At 49.2% G+C, this 18426-nt stretch overlaps 1 protein-coding gene across 3 annotated transcripts in view; it reads left to right on the top strand.

The window, feature by feature from the left end:
* The first annotated feature begins 9450 nt into the window (after positions 1 to 9450).
* Positions 9451 to 18426, top strand: part of MRAS (muscle RAS oncogene homolog) — a 56817-nt gene continuing 47841 nt past the window's right edge. For all 3 annotated transcript variants that reach the window (XM_087430504.1, XM_087430503.1, XM_087430505.1), the window contains exon 1: positions 9451 to 9561. The gene's annotated coding sequence lies outside the window, so the exon portion shown is untranslated. The remainder of the gene's footprint in view (positions 9562 to 18426) is intronic.

Below are 18426 nucleotides of genomic sequence, written 5' to 3'. Positions count from 1 at the left end.
TACTGTCTTTTTTTCTGTAGTTGTGTAGTGTTAGGGACTGAATGTTTGTGTCCCCTCAAAATTCACGTGTTGAAACCCTAATCCTAATGTGATGGTATTTGGAGGTGGGGCATTTGGGAGGTAATTAGATCCTGAGGGTGAAGCCCTCATGAATGGGATTAGTGCCTTTATAAGGAGACGCCAGAGAGCCAGCTAGCTCTCTGCCATGTGAGGACAGAAGTCAGCTGTCTGCCACCCAGAAGAGGGCCTTCACCAGAACCCAACCATGCTGGCCCCGTGACCTCTGACTTCCAGCCTCCAGAATCGTGAGAAACAAATGTCTGTGGTTGATAAGCCACCTCATTTATGGTATTTTATTATAGCAACCTGAGCTGACTAAGACATATAATAAGTCTTAAAATCAGGTCATCTAAGTCCTCCAACTTTGTTCTTCTTTTTCAAAATTACTTTGGCTATTCTAAGTCTTTTGATTTTCGTATAAATTTTAGGATGCTTTTCACTATTGTTTTTTTAAATCCTGTTGGAAATTTGATTAGGATTGCATTGAATCTAAAGATTAACTTGGAGAGAACTGACGTCTTAATAATATTGAGTCATCCAATCCATGAATATGGCATATCTTTCCATTTGTTTACTCTTTAATTTCAGCAATGTTTTATAGTTGTTGCACGTCATTTGTATTTTGTTTATTAATGCAATTGCTTTTATTTTTTTACTTCATTTCCAATTATGTGCTGCCAGCATAGAAATAGACTGATTTTTGTATATTGACTTTGTATTCCGAGACTTGTGAAACTCACTTACTAGTTTTAGTAGTTTTTTGTTGATTATGAGGCTAACTTTGAAAACACGAGCTAGTGAGCTGCTACACGGAAGCAGCCTGTCTCCCTAGGCCTGCCAACCTGAATTGGACCATGTGGCATTTTCTTTGTGTTGTAGAAGTCACTGAGGGTTCCCTTCAAACTGCTAATCTGGATTATGAGTCCCTGTAGGGCACGCTGTCCCAGCTACTTCCTAGGGACTCTTCTATCATGGAGTCTCGGGTTCCCAACATGAGCAAGACTAATGAGCCCCGCACTGCCCACCACTCAGCCTTGTTGAGAGGTTAGAGGAGATGGCAAGGAGACATTCTGCACGATGTCAAGGAGTCTGAGCACAGGTTCTTCCTGGCAGCGGATTTCTCCATGGCTCTCTCATGTTTCTGCACATTTTGCAAGCAGAGGCACTTACTGCCTTTGTTCCCAACTATATTTTCAGGAATGTTTATACAGTGAACAGCCTTGAAAGACAGAGATAATATCTCCTTCTAAAACAAAGGGCAGGTTTACTTACGGCCTTGGCAAATAGAGATCACGTCTCCCTCTACGGCGAGCATACTTACTCTCCAGTGTAAAAGTTTTGGTTTCCCGAAGCTCAGGGTTCTTCTTCTTAACACAACCCACTGCATGTGCAAGTGTACCTGGCCCTCTTTGCATTGTCCTATGGGAACTGAGCTTCAGGAAACCTGTGCAAAAACGCTTATACCCTGGTTACTACTATTGCTGTGAGTAATAACCTATCCTTCATCTCCGACCCAGGAGTTTCATGTCTTCTGCCAGTATCCATCAAACTATGGAAGGATAACTTGTTAGCTTGCGAGTAGGATAAAATCTCAGACCCTCACAGCTTCTGACACCTCCCAAGAGATAATGAGCTTTATCCCTTCATTGTTTAGGTTTCCCTGGGAGATTAGAGAGCAGGACCCATTTCCTGTCTAACCTCCCATTGGAACAGAACTCCTTGCTCATTTATTTGGGCCAAGAAAAGAAGCTTTTGAGGCAGATCTGGATCTCAGTCAAGCCACAAAGACCTCATTACTTAGAGACTCTGCTCCTCCAATGTGTCCCCTGAAGCTTCCTGAATGACTGCCCCAGACGTCTGAGGGCTTAATGCTAAAAGGCCTTCTGGGATCTCTAAACTTCACTAATATTTATCTCAAAGATTTGTGCTCATTTTGGAATACTACATGTGATATCCATATTTGTTTTAACGTAAAAATAATGTTTTAAAATTCTAATCATCAGGAACTTAAAATTTTTCTAACTGTCGTGTTTGTCCACAGGGGTGATATTGTTGGATATCAGAAAATTGGGCTAAATTGAAGTGAGCAAACTCTGCATTTCGGGTTCAAAATTCAGGCAATTTTTCTTTCTCTGACTTGGTATTACAAGGTTTTAAATACCAAGACTCATGAAAACATGTGGCTACAAATGATGATCATTTTTCCACTGTTTTGCAAGCTGGGGTTGGGTAATTATCAAGAAGAAATGCTTGAGATGCTGGTCTCGGGCTCCAAGTTGCAGAATGTCATTGAGGGTGTCTCCTGTCGAGAGGCCAGGCCACATTGTCCATGTGGCAGGGAATGGCTCTCACCCAAGCTCAGCTGATCAGCTCCAGAAAATGTTCATCAAAGGATTTTTTCAGTTAAAAAATGTGTCTGATGCTTAAAACATTATTTTTTACCCTGTTTTCAGCAGTTTAACTATTATGTGCCTGCATGTAGTTTTCTTTGTGCTGACTCTTTTTGGAATTCACCAATCTCCTTGAATCTATGGATTTATATCTTTCACCAGTTTTGGAAAATTTTATGCCATTATCTCTCTGAATATTGCTTCAGTCTCATTCTCTCTCTTGTCTCCTGCTGGGACTCCAGTGATATGAACGCTGGACATTTGAATAATATATCCACACATCTTTTATGCTATTATCTCTTTTTCTCTCTACCTTTTTTTTTTTTCCTGTGTTTTAGTTTCAATGTATTTGTTTGATTTGTCTTCTAGTTCATTAATCCTGTGCTCAGCTGTGTTCAATCTGCTATTAAACTTATCCAATGAGTTCTTGATTTCAGTTATTATACTTCTTAAGTCCTAGAATGTTTATTTTATTTTTTTTGTAGATTCCCCTTATCTGGTAACATTTTCTCTCCTTTCATCTATTTTCTCTATCTTTTCTGCCATTTTATTCAACATATTAATCTAAGTGGGGATATTCTGAATTCTTAAAGTTTGACACATACAGTGAAAAGTGTAAAGTGCACAGCTTGCTGAATTTTCTCATTTGTATATATTCGTGTAACTACCACCCACATCAAGATACATAATATTTCCAGCACTTCTTTCCCACTCAGTTATCACTCCCCTCACCCAAGAGATAACCACTATTCTGACTTCTGTCACCATCAATTAATTTTACTTTTTACTGGACTCCATATATGTTGTCTTTTGCATCTGGTTCCTTTCACTTAATATAGAGTCTGTGAGATTCATTCGTGTTTTTTATGCTTGAGTACTTATTCTTATTTGTTGCAGTATAGTGTTCCCTTGTATGACTAAACCACAGTTTGTTTATTTGTTCTGCAGTTCATACATATTTGGGTTGTCTCCAGTTTTTGGCTATTATGACTAAAGCTGCTATAAATATTCTTATACATGTCTTTTGGTGAACATATTTACTAATTTCTCTTAGGTATATACTTAGAAGTAGAAATGGTGAGTCAGAAGGTAGGTGTATGTGTAGCTTTAGAAGAGTCTACTAAACAGCTTTTCAAAGCCAATTGTGCCAGTTATCAATTTATTACCTCTCAGCTCCAAATCTGTCCTCAATTACCTGCTCTGTGATAATGGAGCTGGATCCTGCAAACATTTCTCCTTTGCCATCTGGCACAATGTTAAGCTTTGTCAGTAGAAAGCCCTGGCAGCCACTGCAGGAGAAAGAGGCTTCTCTTCCTGGTTCTGAGGTGCTCACTTGGCAGGTTCCTGCAGCACATGGTTCCTGCACGTGTTGCAGCCAGAAATACACAATACGCCTCCATGAGCAGCTTCCTCCAATACCCCAGAAGTTGACTTTCCAATGCATTGCTTCTGTGGGAAGTTTTCCGCAACTTCCACGGTGTGGCAGCTTTCCATGTGTGGCTTCCCTCAGCACCCAAGAGGAATGCTTTCCAGTGAATTCCATCTGCATGGAACTTCAGCGAACTTCATCATCCAGTGGATCATGGCTGCACTGTCTCCAACAAGGTACAGATCTCAGCCTGGTGGTAGAATGTGAGGGTCGGGACCTCGTATGTGTTTGTTCCTTCCTTGGGTGTTCTGCCTCAGCCCTAGATGCTGTACTCTATATCTGCTGTAACTGTATTCTTTGGAGTTCTCTTTTCCCCTTAGTCCCCTCTCATACTTAATAATTCTTTATATTAAAATTTCCTTGTCCAACTTACTGTGTGGTTTCCATATCCTGAGTGAACTTTGGCTGATACGTGAATATACCATTTTACACCTCCACCAGCAAGGCAGAAGAGTTCCAGTTCCTCCACAATCAGTTATTTTAAAGTCCTGTCTGCTAACTCTAATATCTGAATGATCTGGGTGTTTGCTTCTATTGTCTGTTTTTTCTCTTGCTATCAATTATATTTTCATGCCTCTTCACCTGACTAGTTATTTTTCACTATATGCAGACATTGTATGTAAGAGGCATAGAGATTCCAGATGATGTAATTTGCCACACAGTGTCCCCTGTTTCCTCCATTAAGCAGATGGGAGTGAGGGATGAGCATCTCAATCCAGTGAAGCATTGAGCTGGGTTGGGGCTGGATTTCAGTTTTTGCAAGACTTAATCCATCTCTGGTTTACCCCTGTTCCTCACATGTGGATTTTGATTGAGAGCCTTGAAGGTCTCTGTGTCCTCAGCCATGAAAGACTGTGGAGATTCAGCTCTGCCCTTCAGAGGTTCCCAATCCAGCTGTCCAGCCTCTGTCCCCATGGAGATTCAAACTCTGGCAAATGTCATGAGGCAGGAGCTGGCCTTGTGTCTGAAGCAGGCCCTTTCTTCTTGGGGACCCTCTGTTTTCTAAGCACTGTGGGACTGTGGAAGATTTTACTCTGCTTTTTAGATGCATTATCAGGCCCAGAACTTAGCAAATGTCATGTGGAGAAAATTGATTGTGTTTTTAAGGCCCCCTATGTTCCAGTTTGTCATTCTACTACCATGTGGCCACTAAAAGCTTTGCTGCTTTCTCTTTCCTCCATTAGAGGTCTTCCTTCTGGGCAAAGCCTGATCATTATCCAGTGCCCCAAATTGGCCATGTCCTGGGGAAGGGGAGAGGGAACAGCTGGGGAGCCTCATCTCATTTTGTTGCAGTAGGAGCACTGGCCTGCCACAACCTACTACAATCCTGCCTAGAAGCGGAAATCTCCTAGGCTTTTGAAACTCAAAACTCTTTTCTTTTCAAACTATTATCTCTAGCATGTGTTTCAAAATCTTAGAATTGACTTTTCTTTCTTGACAAATTTCTGCTGTAATGTCACTATCTTGAGGCTCTGGGTGTCAAAATATGGTTCAATGTTTTTCAAACCGTAGGTCACAACCCATTAGTGGGGCATGAAATCAATTTAGTGGGTCTTGCTAGAATTTTTTAATGAAACAGAATAGAATAGAATAGATCAGAGTGCATCACACATAGTAAAGATAAGTACTATGTCAGGAAATTTTTGTTTCACTTGTCTATGTATTTGTGTGTTCTGGTTTGTAATGTTAAACCTATTTGTTCCTATGGGTTGCAACTCAAAATGTTTAAGTCACTAGACTTTAGTTTAAAGCGAGGAAAAACCAAGGAGGAGAAAAACAAATGGTCAGAAACAAATGTATTAGTGGAGAATGGACCACTTTTTGGAGAAGTTGGCCACGAATGGGAAGTAGATTGATCTAAAGCTGCTCTTCCGGCCCCAGAGAGCAAGAGGGAGCCCACGTGAGGGATGAACCATAAGCATCTCATGGGACCTAGCTCCTAATGGGGCTAGGACAGGTGGGGTGGGGGGTGCAAGGGGGGTGCAGGGAGAGCTAAAGATGGGAAATGACTGAACCTGGATTGGTAACGGCCATGAAAACGCTGAGAGAAGACTGTGTAGTTCTTGGCGCCACATCGTGGGCAGCCCAGGGGAAGAAAGGCCCTGTAGTTGGCACAGAAGAAGGGTCAGCTGAGGGGAGGAACGGGCCTGGGGGTAGGGTGAGGCTCCTCTGCTAACCCATGGCTGGTGCTTCAGGGTCAGCAAAAGATCTACTTCCAGCCGCGGGCCTGAAGAGACTGTGACTGGAATGAGTGGTGGTGTCCTCGTCACCTTCTCCCTGCTTTCCCAACACCCAACACACACACAACTGACCTGCTGTCGAGGCCAACAGAGAGAGGGGAAAGGGTACAGGCCCTGTGGTCAGAGGAGACTGTGATTCAGTCTACTGGCCAGTGGGACTGGGCTTGTGGTCTCCTTATGTCTAAAATAGGGCAGGTGCAACCTTCTGCACAGGTTGTTGGGAGGTGTGCAGACTCATCCCTATGCCCACGTCTGGCAGACTGTGAATGCTCAGGAGCTCAGAGCTGCTTTTACCCCCAGGGACCACACTGGGGCAGAGAGTTCTGGAGGAAAGGTTTGCCACAATCACCCAGCTGGCTCCTGGCCCTGAAATTTCCTGGCCCCCAGGTTTGCCCACTGGACCCCCAGGCACCAGCTTAGGTCTGCTCTGGGGCCTGGCCTCAGGGCAGAGAGATAAGCACAGGTACATTGCAGAGGATGAGGCACATTTGCTCGTGCCACCAAGCAAGAAAGTTCTACTCTGGGTCAGTCCAGTAGCTCTGATCTTTGCCCTATTCCGGGAGCTAGCTCCTGGTCCTGCAGCTGGCCGTGGACCTCAGGGCCTGAAAGGTGGGCCTGAGCCCTGCTGGGGGTTTTGGCCAGGAGTCTGGCTTTCACCATGCCCCAAACACACCTGATCAGCCATGCGGATTGCTGGAACTTTTGGAAAGTCTTCAGCTCAATCATACCTCAGTGTTTAAGGTTTTCTCTCTCCTTCTCAGCCTAGCTAATGGTTATTTGTCCTTCAAGCCCTGATTCAATCATCACCTCTCAGAAAGCCTGTCCTAGGCCCACGCCGTCTCCCCTCTGGGCTCCCACAGCCCTGGTGGCTCCCTCTTCCACATGGCTTACCCCTTGGCTGGCACTCTGAGTTTTCTCTGAGGTAGATCTCTGCCACTGTGCCTGGCACACAGTAGGTATTCCGGCAGTGTTGACTGACCGAATGAATGAATGAACTAGCAACCCCAGGCCTCACTTTTCTTCTCAGTGACCCTGTTCTCTAAAGCCTCATTTGCCAGCAACTGAGCCATGCTTTATTTCAGGGTACAAAGAGCAGAGGAGGCAGCTGAAATGGGACAAGTGCCCTGTTGTGAGACTCCAGCCATGACGTGCCGGGTTTAATCTCCCCATAAGAGAACCCCAGGTACCTCGTGTCATCACTAGCTCGGAGGAAGTTCCATTTCTGAGGAGACAGATTATTAAGGGCGTGTGTGAAAGTGGCGTCAAGACTAACCTTTGACTCCTGTGCAGACGTTGTCTCAGCTCAACTGAGGGCAACAGTCTGGCCACTGTGCCAGTCAGGGCCCAGGAGAGGGTGTCACTTGACAGAGGGGCTGACAGATAGCCAGGACACACAGATCCCCCATCCACCTCCCCCAAGGCCTGTGGTAAATGGAAGGGGGAGGAACAGGCAGGTTCCAGGGCAAGACCCAGCCAGTCAAGACGAACATCTGTCCCTCGAGCCCCCTCCTCAACCAGTCCTTTTACTCCCTACTGAGGTGAGAGACTCGTCATGGTGCCCAATCCACTCCCCCTGCCACGGGGACTCTTGGGGTCCATGGCGCCTTCAGAGCAGCAGATGGGAGTGGGGATGCCAGGGGGCACAGTAGCTCTCACCAAATGGCTGCATGGGTACCTGGGTTGCCAGCTGAAACCTGCATCAGATTGGGAGCCCCAGCATGGCATGAAGGACTCAGGGCACTAAGGTCCCCTTAGGCCTGGGGTGGAGGGTGAAGCTCTGAAAATGATAAGGGGCTGGGTTTCCTGGACTTGTAAAGCTGGTTCCAAGTCATCATCGAGGTCCACCCACAAAAAGAACATCCTCAAAAATGACACCGATAATCAAAACTATGAGATACCACTTCACCCCCACTAGGATGGCTATAATCAAAAAAGACAATAACATGTGTTGGCGAGGATGTGGAGACATTGGAACTGGCATACGTTGTTGGTGGGAATGTAATAGTGCAGCCCCTTTGGAAAACAGTCTGGGAGTTCCTCAAAATATTAAACATAGCATATGACCCATAATTCTACTCCTGGGTATCTTCCCAAAAGAAATGGGAAAACATATGTTCATACAAAGATTTGTATACCAATGTTCACAGCAGCTGGATTCATAACAGCCAAAAAGTAGGAGCAACCTAACTGTCCATCAGCTGATGAATGGTTAAACAAAACGTGGGGTAGACATACCATGGAATAGTATTCGGTTGTGAAAAGAAATGCAGTGCTGCTATGCGCTGCAGCATGGGTGAACCTTGGAAACACGTGCTGAGTGAAAGAAGCTGGTCACAAAAGACCACATGTTGTGTGAGTCCATTGATACAAAATGTCTGGAATAGGCAAATCCATAGAGACAGAAAATAGATTAGTGGTTTCCAGGGGCTGGAGGGAGGGGGAAACGGGGAGTGATTGCAAATGGGTACGGTTTTTTGGGGGGAGTGGGGTTATGAAAATGTCCTGGAATTAGATAACGGTGATGGTTACACAACTTTGGGAATATAGTAAAAACCACTGAATTGTACACTTAAAAAGGTGGAATTTTATGGTATATGAATTATGTCTCAATTTAAAAAAATAAGGAAAAAATGACGCCATTGGAGAGGAGTTAGCGGAACCGAAACAATGAAATGGAGCGCGACTGTCGCCTGTCCCGGTCGCATCCATCTGAACGAACTTTGGGCCCAGGAATGGTGTACCAAGAGGGCCTGGGGGAAGCGACGCCGGGGGTAGAATCGAGGAAGAAACGCGTCCTGGGATTCGAAGGGAACGCGGTTAAGGTGGCGGCCCGGGATCGCTGAGGACTGGGGAGGCGTCCGTAGGCTCAGAAGTTGGCCCAGCCGAGCGGAGATTTAAAGGCTGGAGCGCAGAGCCTCTTAAAGAGGCCCGGGCGAACTCCCATTCGGCGTCCACCTTAAAGCCAGCTCCGCGGCGCCACGGGTGGGACCCGGCTAAGTGCGCGGGGCCGCGGGGGAGGCAGCGGCGCCGGCCCTGTTCCGTGGCCCGGCCCGCGCGCCCTGCCCGGTCCGGGGGACTTGGCGCGGGTGGCCCGGACTTCGCGGGTCGCGCATCCGGGTGGCCGGGGTGCATGCGGGGGTGGCGGGGTCGCGGCGCCGGGGCTCGGCTCCCCCCGCGCCCGCGGCGGCGCTCTATTTTTAGCAGGCGCTGTAGCAATATAAGGAATGCGCGGCGCGCCAGGCGCTCGGGGCGCGCGCGGGCTGCGCGGTCGCTTTAAGGAGGCGCCGGGGCGGGGACCGGCTGGAGCGGCCGGCGGGCCCGCGGGCCGGGAGCCGTCAGTTCGGCTGCCGCGGGGCCGGGCGGGCGCGGCGCTGCCTCCTCGCCGGCGCGGGCATGGAGGAGGCGGCCTGAGGGCCCGAGCCGAGCGGGGCTGGAGCGCGCGGTGAGTGGTCGGGCGGCCCCGGAGGGGAGGGGGCCCGGCCGCGCCGCCCTCGGCACGGGCGGGTGCTTTGTTCCGGGGCGGGAGGTGTGGCCGCCCCCGGGCCGGGCCGCGCTTTCCCGGCGTGGGGCGCGTTCTGGACTGGCGGTGAGTGGCCTTTTTGCTCCACCGTTACTCCCGCGTAACGGTGTGCGATCGAGAAATCGGCCACGATTGAGACCCCGCTGGGGAGGGCCTGCCCACCGCCCAGAGAGCCCCTTTCATGGTAACCGCCCTTGGGTTCCATGTCTGCCCTGGCGAGAACCCGCGGGGAGGTGGGCGGCAGGACCGGGGGTGTGGGTGGGGGCTCTTTCTCCGCTTTTAAAATGGCGTTAACGAGGGCAGGGATCCGCCGGGGGAGTTGTCAGATTCATCGGAATAATGAAAAGCAGTCTGTTTCATAAACAACCCTTCACTGCGCCCGGGGCTTGGGGCTCTGGTCACAACGAGGGCCCGGCTCATTCATTGACCAGACCTGGCTGGGGCGCCCACCGTGTGTGGGGCACAGTGCCAGTTCCTGCTCTGCGGGGACGGTAGGGGCGCGAACTGAGTGACAGCCCAGCGTAGTTGGTACCGGGATCAGGGAAGCGTAGGGGCTGTGGGAGCAGACAGTGTGGAAGGTCAGGGAAGGCCTCCTGGAGGAGGTGATGCCTGGGCACTGGACACCCAGTTAGACTCTGTGGCTGGAACTGAGATCTGTGCTGACCAGGGACAAAGCCGAGTCTGGAGAGGTGGACAAGGGTCAGTTCATCGGGGCCCTGATCACAGAGCTCTGGAACTGCCCCTCCTCCCTCCATGGGCTCTCAGTGCTACCAAACCTCAACCTCCTTGGGCTAGAATGGTTCTTCCCCCTCCAGGACTCACACTCTGTCCTGGACCTGACCAGCGAGGGTGACTGACAAGGCTCGGAATTGTGGCCTCCAAGGAATGACCTCCCTGGCAGCAGGACTAATAAAGAGATCTGACTTAAAAGCTCCCTGTAATCACAGCAGCCAGCAGGGCTTACACAGACCAGGCACTGCCGTGGATATGCTGGCTCATCATTTGACAAGACTCCTCCAGAAAGGTTTTATTATTATCCCCGTATGCCAATGGGGAACTAGATGGCGGCTAGAAAGAGTCAATAACTTGCCCAAGATGGTTTCTAGAATCCATGCTCTAGACCATGCGGCTGTCCTGGCTCCTCTTGAGAGGGTCTGGCTGGCCTGGGTATGGAGGCTCCCGGTGCAGCCTGTGTTAAGCTTCTGCTCCATGGACATTCGCCGGTCGGTGGAAGTGTGGAGTGGTGAGCTGTTGGTATTAATAACTGACACGTGTCAGGGGCTTTGCAGTGAACAAAGCACGTTCACGGAGACAGTTCTTAGAGTTGCTCCTGCTTCTCTTCCCAGGGCAGAAACTTGAGCTGGCTAACATTTTGTAAATCTCCTAATTTCCTGTAAATCGCCTGTCCCTGCTGACTGGGGCTGAAAATGTTTCGGGCCCTGGTTTTCACCCCCCGGTCTGTTCTCAGCAGCCAGTTCGCGTCTCTGTCTGTGGTTTATGGTGTAGTTTGCCCTTTCTCGGCCACGTCAGGAGGCATGGAGCTTTGAGGCTCTGAGGTTTTCGAGGCTGCAGAGTCTGCCAGCCTCTTTTCGGGGAGGGGGGTTGAGTAAGATAAGTGCTCTGGTAGAAACCGCCTACCCGCCTCCATGGCCTCAACGTTTCCTTATGGAGAGGGGGTCAGGGCCCTCTGCTGAACCCTGGGGAGGCAAGCGACAGTCTTCCAGGGTTGCCAGCTCTGCTCCTGCGTATGGCAGTTTGTGTTTTCCACTATTCATGTTTTCACCTATGTAGGATGTTTTTGTGACAGGTATAACTTTTATTTTATTATTAGCTCTAACCACAGGTATTTCACAGTTTCAGTTGGTCTGAGCTGCTTATAAAGTGACAGGTCCCTTATCCCAGGGGTTGGTTCCTAAGCTTGAGTGATCACCTGGACCCAGGGGGACTGCTAGGCTCTGATGAACTGAACTAGCTCCTGGGGTGACTGGTCCTAACGTCAGTCAGTATCGCATGTTGATCACCTGCTGAATCGAGTGAGTTCTTGGGGAAATGTGACCTCCATTTGATATTTCACATCTGGTGCAATCATTGTTCTACCAATGAAATGCTCCCTAACAGAGTGTACCTCCTTGCCAGCGATTGAAAACATACCTGCTCATGAGCATTGTGTAGTTCATACAAACCATACTCATGTGAACTAAATGGAAACACGTTCTTGTGCAAAGCTGGAATGTTCTCACGGTGTCCAGAGAGTGTGTTGAATTCCAGAGGCTCTGTAACTGCCAGGCCCAGGGCAGGCATCCAGCCGGCTATAAGGTATAGTTACCTTTGTCTGGGGATGGGAAAAAGGAAGGATCTGGGTGAGCTCCCTGTGCCCTGGGGCATCTGGCAGGTATCCATTGTCTAGAGGCTGAGCAGAGAACTCAAGCTTTGAGAGGAATTTCGTTGGTGGACTCTGAGGCCTTGCCAACCCTCATGGTCTTCGGTGATGCCACTGGGCCCTGTGGTATTGGATCCATGGGGATGCTTTGGCTATAAATAACAAAACCCAAGTACTAGTGGATTAAGCAGAACTTAGATCTCCCAAAGATGCTCTCAGCTCTTTTGAGGTCTCTGTACACAGAGATGGGATATTAGTGCCACTTCCAGTAAGTTCTTGCAAGGGATGGGCAGCCAAGAAGGCTGAGGGTCTGGTGTCCAGAGCAATGGTTCTTACCTTCTTGGGTCACAGCCTCTTTAATATGCCAGTAAGAAGCCCGGAGGGAAGTTGCTTGGATGTACGGAAGTTGGGCATACACTTCCGGGGGTTCATGATCTCTGAAGACGAGCCCTGGATCCCAGGTTAGATCCCCTGGTCTGAGCCACGTTGCTTCACTGCTGTTTACAAGGACCTACTTTGTGGCGCTGCCCTCCCACCAGGCCAGCATGCCATCATGGTAGAGATGAGCGTCAAGGGTGAGAATAGAGGGGGACTGTTGTCAGTTCTCAGCCTGTGAGTTGAAGTCTGTGCAGTCAGCCAGCAGGTCTGTCTTGTGGAACTCTGACCCAGAGGGTGGTGCCACCGCCACCTTGTGCTTCAGCGGGCAGACCCGCGGCGTTGAGGCCGAGGTGACAGCCACGTTGCATTCCTTGGTGCCCACCATGCCTTCCGTGGTGCCCATCTCCTGTCTTCTAAGTAGTGTTCCTGTTGTGTATGATGGGGTTGGTCCTACCTATTCCCAGAGACTCCGCTCCCTGGCCCTCCTCCACCTGGCCGCCGCCACTGAGCCCCTAGGCCCTTTTAGCCGGTTGGCATGATCCAAGGCAGCTTTCTGCAGCCATCCATCTTGTAGAGGTCATGACGTAGCAATGTGTATTTAGCTTTTTAATATCCCTATCATTGCCCTTTAGTATTCTTGGTAGCTTTACTAAGTGGGGCCTGCTGAGGGCCAGATGGCCAAATGACAATGTGGGTCATCACTGGTTGCTGAGGTGACGTTCTGAGTCTCAGAAGGGCATCTTCTCATCTAGAGAGCCTCGCATCTGGCCACCTAGATGGAGAAAACATCACAATTTGCGTCTGGGTTGTTTGCTAATGAGGTTTTGGAGAGCACCAGGCATGGATTTGGCTGTGCAGCGTGTGGCGGTGGAGTGAAGGCAGGTGGGACAGAGCGCTGGGAGCTCTGAGCTCTGCTTCTGGTCCTCTGTTACTGTCTATAGGGCCTTGGGTGGGTCCCGTGCTGCAGGGGCCCAGGCTCCATCTCTGCCCAACCCTCAGGGTTGTCATGGGGATTAGATGAAATACACAGATGAGAACGTGCTTGGGAGACCAGAAAGGGCCATAAGAATTAAGAGCATTATCAGTATTCAGGCAACCTTCAGATAACAGAATCATAGACCCAGAAGGAGCCCCTGGGGCATATTTGGTCTAGATTCAGACCCCGTAGAGCACGTTTCTCCTAGTGGTGAGGGAGATGGTTTTAGGTGAGATACATCAGCATCTTTCATTTTAATAGTGATATACTTGTTTAGATGTGTTATAAACATACAGCCATCACATCAAACCTTTTTTTTTTTTTAATGGATATTTTGCTCAGATTAAGGCTAAAGAAAGATTTTGAGTTAAAAAGTGTGATGATTTTTAAGTTAAAGATTAAGCCAGTAATAGCTCGGTAGTAGACAAATATGACCAAAATGGGAAAGTGATCCCTTGAGTAAAGGCTGGGAAACTTTCAACAGGGGAGCCCCTCCAAGCGCCTGCGAGGGTGGGTCTTTGTCTTCAGCTGGACCCTTGTAGAGACAGGGAGCTTGCTGCCCCTCAAGTCAGTCCACTCCATTTGGGGCTTCTCTCATCCTTGCAAAGTTCTTTCCTTTCTCCCCATAGCCTGTCCCACTGGATCTGTCCCACATGAACCTCTGGCATCGTGCTTTTCTCCAGCACGAGCAGCTCTGCCTTCTTCAACTGCTCCTCAAATGTCATGGTTTAAAGACAGCCTCTCAGTATGTCCGCCCACCCTTCCTCCCTCCCTCCCTTTCTCTCTCCCTCCCTCCCTTCCATCTTTCCTTCAACACAGACTTGTGGGCTGCCTGGCTAGACACCCTATATTCACCAACTCTAAGCCTCACGACAGTTTTGCTGTTAGCCTTTTACAGATGTGGACACTGAGGCTCAGGGAGGTTAAGTAGGCCACCCTCAGTCATAGCCTGACAGAAGCAGAGCCTGGAAGGAGTCTGACCCAGGTCCGCCTGGTCCCGAAGCACAAGTTCCTTCTGTTACACTGCGCTGCTCCCAGAACAAAATGACACGTCCCTTCTCTCCCGGTGCTCATGGGACACGTCCCACAGGGGTCTGACCATGTATAACCAGTGCAGCAGTAGAGCAAAGGCCTCCTGAGAGGGGACGGAGCAGCCAATGCACAAGGACGGTATGAGGCAGCAGAAGCGGCTGGTCGGTGAAGAGCGGCAGAGAGCGAGCCTCGATGGCAGGGGTCCTCCCTGACTCTTATTGATCTCATAGTTAACTGTGACCCCTAAATCATTTGAGCACTTGGCATATTTTTTAATTTTGAAAACCGTAAAGGGTAATAGCACGAACACCATGTAACCATTACCCAAAATGAACAGATGCGACCGTCCTGTCTGCATTCGATCCTTTTCGTGGAAGGGCAGGACTTCCCACATGTCCCTGGTCCCTGGGCCTGGTGGTTTGGCTTGTCCTCAGCCTGTGGGGGCTTCTGGAGCCTTGCTCCTGAGTTTCCACGTCCTGGCTCTTTTAGCTTCACATCCCAGCTAATTCAGTGAAGGTGCCCCCAGCCCTCCATCGAGGTTGTTGACAGATCCTTTTGCTGCCAGTGACCACGCTGGGGAGAAACCACTGGGGAGCATGACGAGTAGGCATTTTTGGATTTAACCCTTTTCAAAAAAGTTCGTTCACCTTCAAAAACACCTGCCTTGACCATTGTGTGTTTAGGCCAGGCCTCAGAGCACAATTTAGTCACAGCTGCTCACACCAAACTGTAGTTTACGTGGTAGATGTCTGTATTTTGGAAAGAGGGAGAGAGCAAAAACATGATGTTCTTTTTATAATTAGATGACAGTGATTTGTTAAGCAGCTCATCCTAAACAATCGTTGACAAAATACATTTATGTTCTAAAGTATAGAACGACTTTAAAGGAAGGAAGACTAAGGCACAACGTCATACCTTTCTCATCTTCCTCACTTTGCTTCTCCAGCTTCCCCAGAAGGCAAGTGCTCCAGGTGCCTGGTCACTGGCCATCCTCCCTGCCAAGCTGAGCAGGCAGGAGAGGCAGCTGTCCAGCTGCAGAGGGTGGGCGCTCTCCATGGCGACGGGAGACAGTTTCGCACCCAACTGCAGCCTTCTCCTTCCCACCCACTGACGACTCGGGCGGGAGCCTGATGTGATCCCGGTGCGTGGAGCTGGGGCTTGAGTTAGCACAGTTAGCAGAGGAGTGCTTTTGAAAGCTGTGCAGAAAAGATTCAAGAACTTCTGGAAAAGCCTCCCACGCCCATGCAGATCCCATTTTTAGGGAGTCACAATTGGGGGCAAAGATTTGAACTAGTTTCAGGATAGAACGTGGGAACCTGAGGTGGTCACCAAATCCTCTTATTAAGTGGTGAGAATGAGTTGAAATATTTTCTGTCCCTGAGTTGCCGCCAAAGAACAACACTGCCTGTGTCCTTTTCCCTCGCTCTGATGGAGATGCTGCAAAAGGCAGCGAGGGCTGGATCCGAGACACCTCAGAAGGACCTGCTTTGTCGGGGTCTGTCTTGCAGTAGAAGCGATCAGAGACTGTACCAATGAAGGCGGTTAAACATATTATAAAAGCAATTCCTATTGGATGATACAGAAATACACATATATGTTGTTTACAGGCCCACTTTTTTTTCCCCCAAATCTTGATGATTTTGGTTATTTCTTCTTAAACTCTTCCCCTGATTTCTAACTGTCTCTGCTTTGGCTCCAGCCGTCACGTCTCTCACTTAGATTACTGCAATAGCCTTCCAACTGTTTCTCTGTCTCTAATTTTGCCTCTAAATGCATCCTAAAGTTGACCACAATGAAGTCTCTCAAAATCAAATCCGAGCATTTGACTCTCTAGCTTATAGACCTTTAATGAGTAAGGAGAAGGGACTAGTCCTACCAGATACTAAAATACCCTACAAAACTGAAGAAATGAAAGTGGTGTCGCTCTGGCCGAGGAATAGACTAGTTAAAGAAACAGAATAGGGGACCTCCCCCAAAATGCCCTCCCCTCAAAAAAAACTTTTTATTTGAAATGAGGCTACAGGCCCACTGATAAAAGAAAAGTTCTGGTTTAAAAAGAATCTGCTATACACACCATGTATTAGGCTGCCTCTAGGATACCACGTACCCAGATGAGAAGTAAAAGTATTTGTAGGCGTGTAGAGCTGTGTGGAGATGGCTGAAGGTGTGGTGGGGTTGGGGAGGCCCAGCCACCACATAGGAGCCGACCATTTTTGGGGAGTCTAGGGACAGGTTCTTGCCTTCCCAAAGCATTATATATTCATTTCAAAAGCAAAATTAATTTTAATTCAGTTTAGGGTTTTTTTTCTTTTTATCCTTTAGAATGTCAACATACCTTCTTGAAAATTCTCCCTTTTAGATAACCCACAAATTCACCCCTTTATATTTTGATTCCACTGGAAATGGAGGTCCCAAGGAGGAGACAGAGGCAAACCCATCTTGCTTGGCGAGTACCATTCTCTCACAATTCTCTCAGCAGCCCGAAATAGCCTCTATCAAGTTCTTTCAATGCCTGCTTTATTATAACCGGAGATGATGGGAAAGGGTGGACCACTGTTCCGAAGCCTTGGGGGCATATATTAAAAAATAACTTGTATGCGATATATCTTCTCAGCCATCCCGCCACACCCACATTCCTCAGGTTGAGATTCCTGGGGCGGCAGAGCTGGGAGGAGCTGGTGCTCCTCACACGGGCCTCACCCCCCAGCCCTTCTTTTCCCTCTGAGGAGGCTGGGCCCAGGTGCCCCGTTGGTGCTCCCAGGGAGCTAAGGTCAGCTGGCCTCAGAACCTTCCCGCCCACCCCCACTCCCTGACCCTGACCCCACCCGCCCACCCCCACTCCCTGACCCTGACCCCACCCGCCCACCCCCACTCTCTGACCCTGACCCCACCCGCCCACAGTGGACAGCGGCCTGAGTCCACTTATCTGAGACTGGGTGGGTGTTTCCTGCATGTTTGAGATTTTACAGAGGAAATCAAAATAAAGAAACAAAGCCTTTGTTTTACTTGTGGACTCAAACTGCGGACGGCTGGAGGGATAGAAAGGGGGAGCAGGAGCAGGTCACTTGGCACTTCAACAAAATAACCATTCTAACAAAGCCTTTGACAGGGCCTGTTTCTCTTTAGGGTTGGCGTGCATGAATAGGCAAGATGGGCATAGGGCTGGGAGAGCCTCTTCGGGTGGAAGGAGAGGCCCTGGCAGGGTCTCTGGCAGGGGTCCGGGGCCACCAGTAGGCCTGCACAGTTGGCAGCCAGAAGGGCCTTAGGGATGTCAGTCCTCCCTTCCTTCCTCAGAAGACCCTCAGGAGAGTGGGTAAGGGCATGGGCCACAGGGCCGCAGGGACCCCCTGATCCAGGTTCTGCCCCACAACCTGTCATCTGTGTGACCTTGGGCAAGTCCCCACCACTGTGAGCCTCCTTTGCTGTGTCCCTAACAAGGGACAGCGCTGCTGTAACACAGATGTCCCAGCCACCCCCGTGTCCCTTTCTTCTCTAGTCCAGTTATACTGGGCCAGGCCCTCATCCTACATATATGGAAATGGGGAGGTGCACGCCCCAATATTTCTTCATTCTTCCCAAAGGATTTTCTCCTTGTGGAAGTTCTCTGAGTATATCATTTAGTTTTCGTTAAAAATTACCCAAGCATTGATGAAAACCCTCCCCTTCTGCAGTATTTCTGAGGATTTTGGGGTGGGGACCATGCTCTCTGGCTGTCCAGTCTCCCAGGTCAGCTGCCACACCTTGCCCCACATGTACGCACACTAGGCTTGGCTGCCTCATTCCCTAAGCTCTGCTAGGCCATGGCTGTCATTATAACAGGCCTTCACCAAGGGCTGAAAGAAAGGGGGTTACCCATTGCTCAGAACAGGGTAGAAGTTGAAACTGAGTGTCAGACATCCTCCCTTCGCCTGCTCTTACCCTCGGAGAATTTCTCTCTGGCTGTTTGTCTCCTCAAGCCTAGTTTACTGCCATTTTCCAGGGACCAATTTTCCTGGACACTTTCCCCCAGAACTTCTGAGAG

The sequence above is a fragment of the Ceratotherium simum genome, chromosome 5 (genome assembly GCF_057802395.1).
Source record: "Ceratotherium simum simum isolate JZ-2026a chromosome 5, ASM5780239v1, whole genome shotgun sequence".
In the NCBI taxonomy this organism is placed as follows: Eukaryota; Metazoa; Chordata; class Mammalia; order Perissodactyla; family Rhinocerotidae; genus Ceratotherium; species Ceratotherium simum.
Note: the sequence above shows the minus strand (reverse complement) of the source record. Positions and strands in the feature narration are given on the sequence as shown.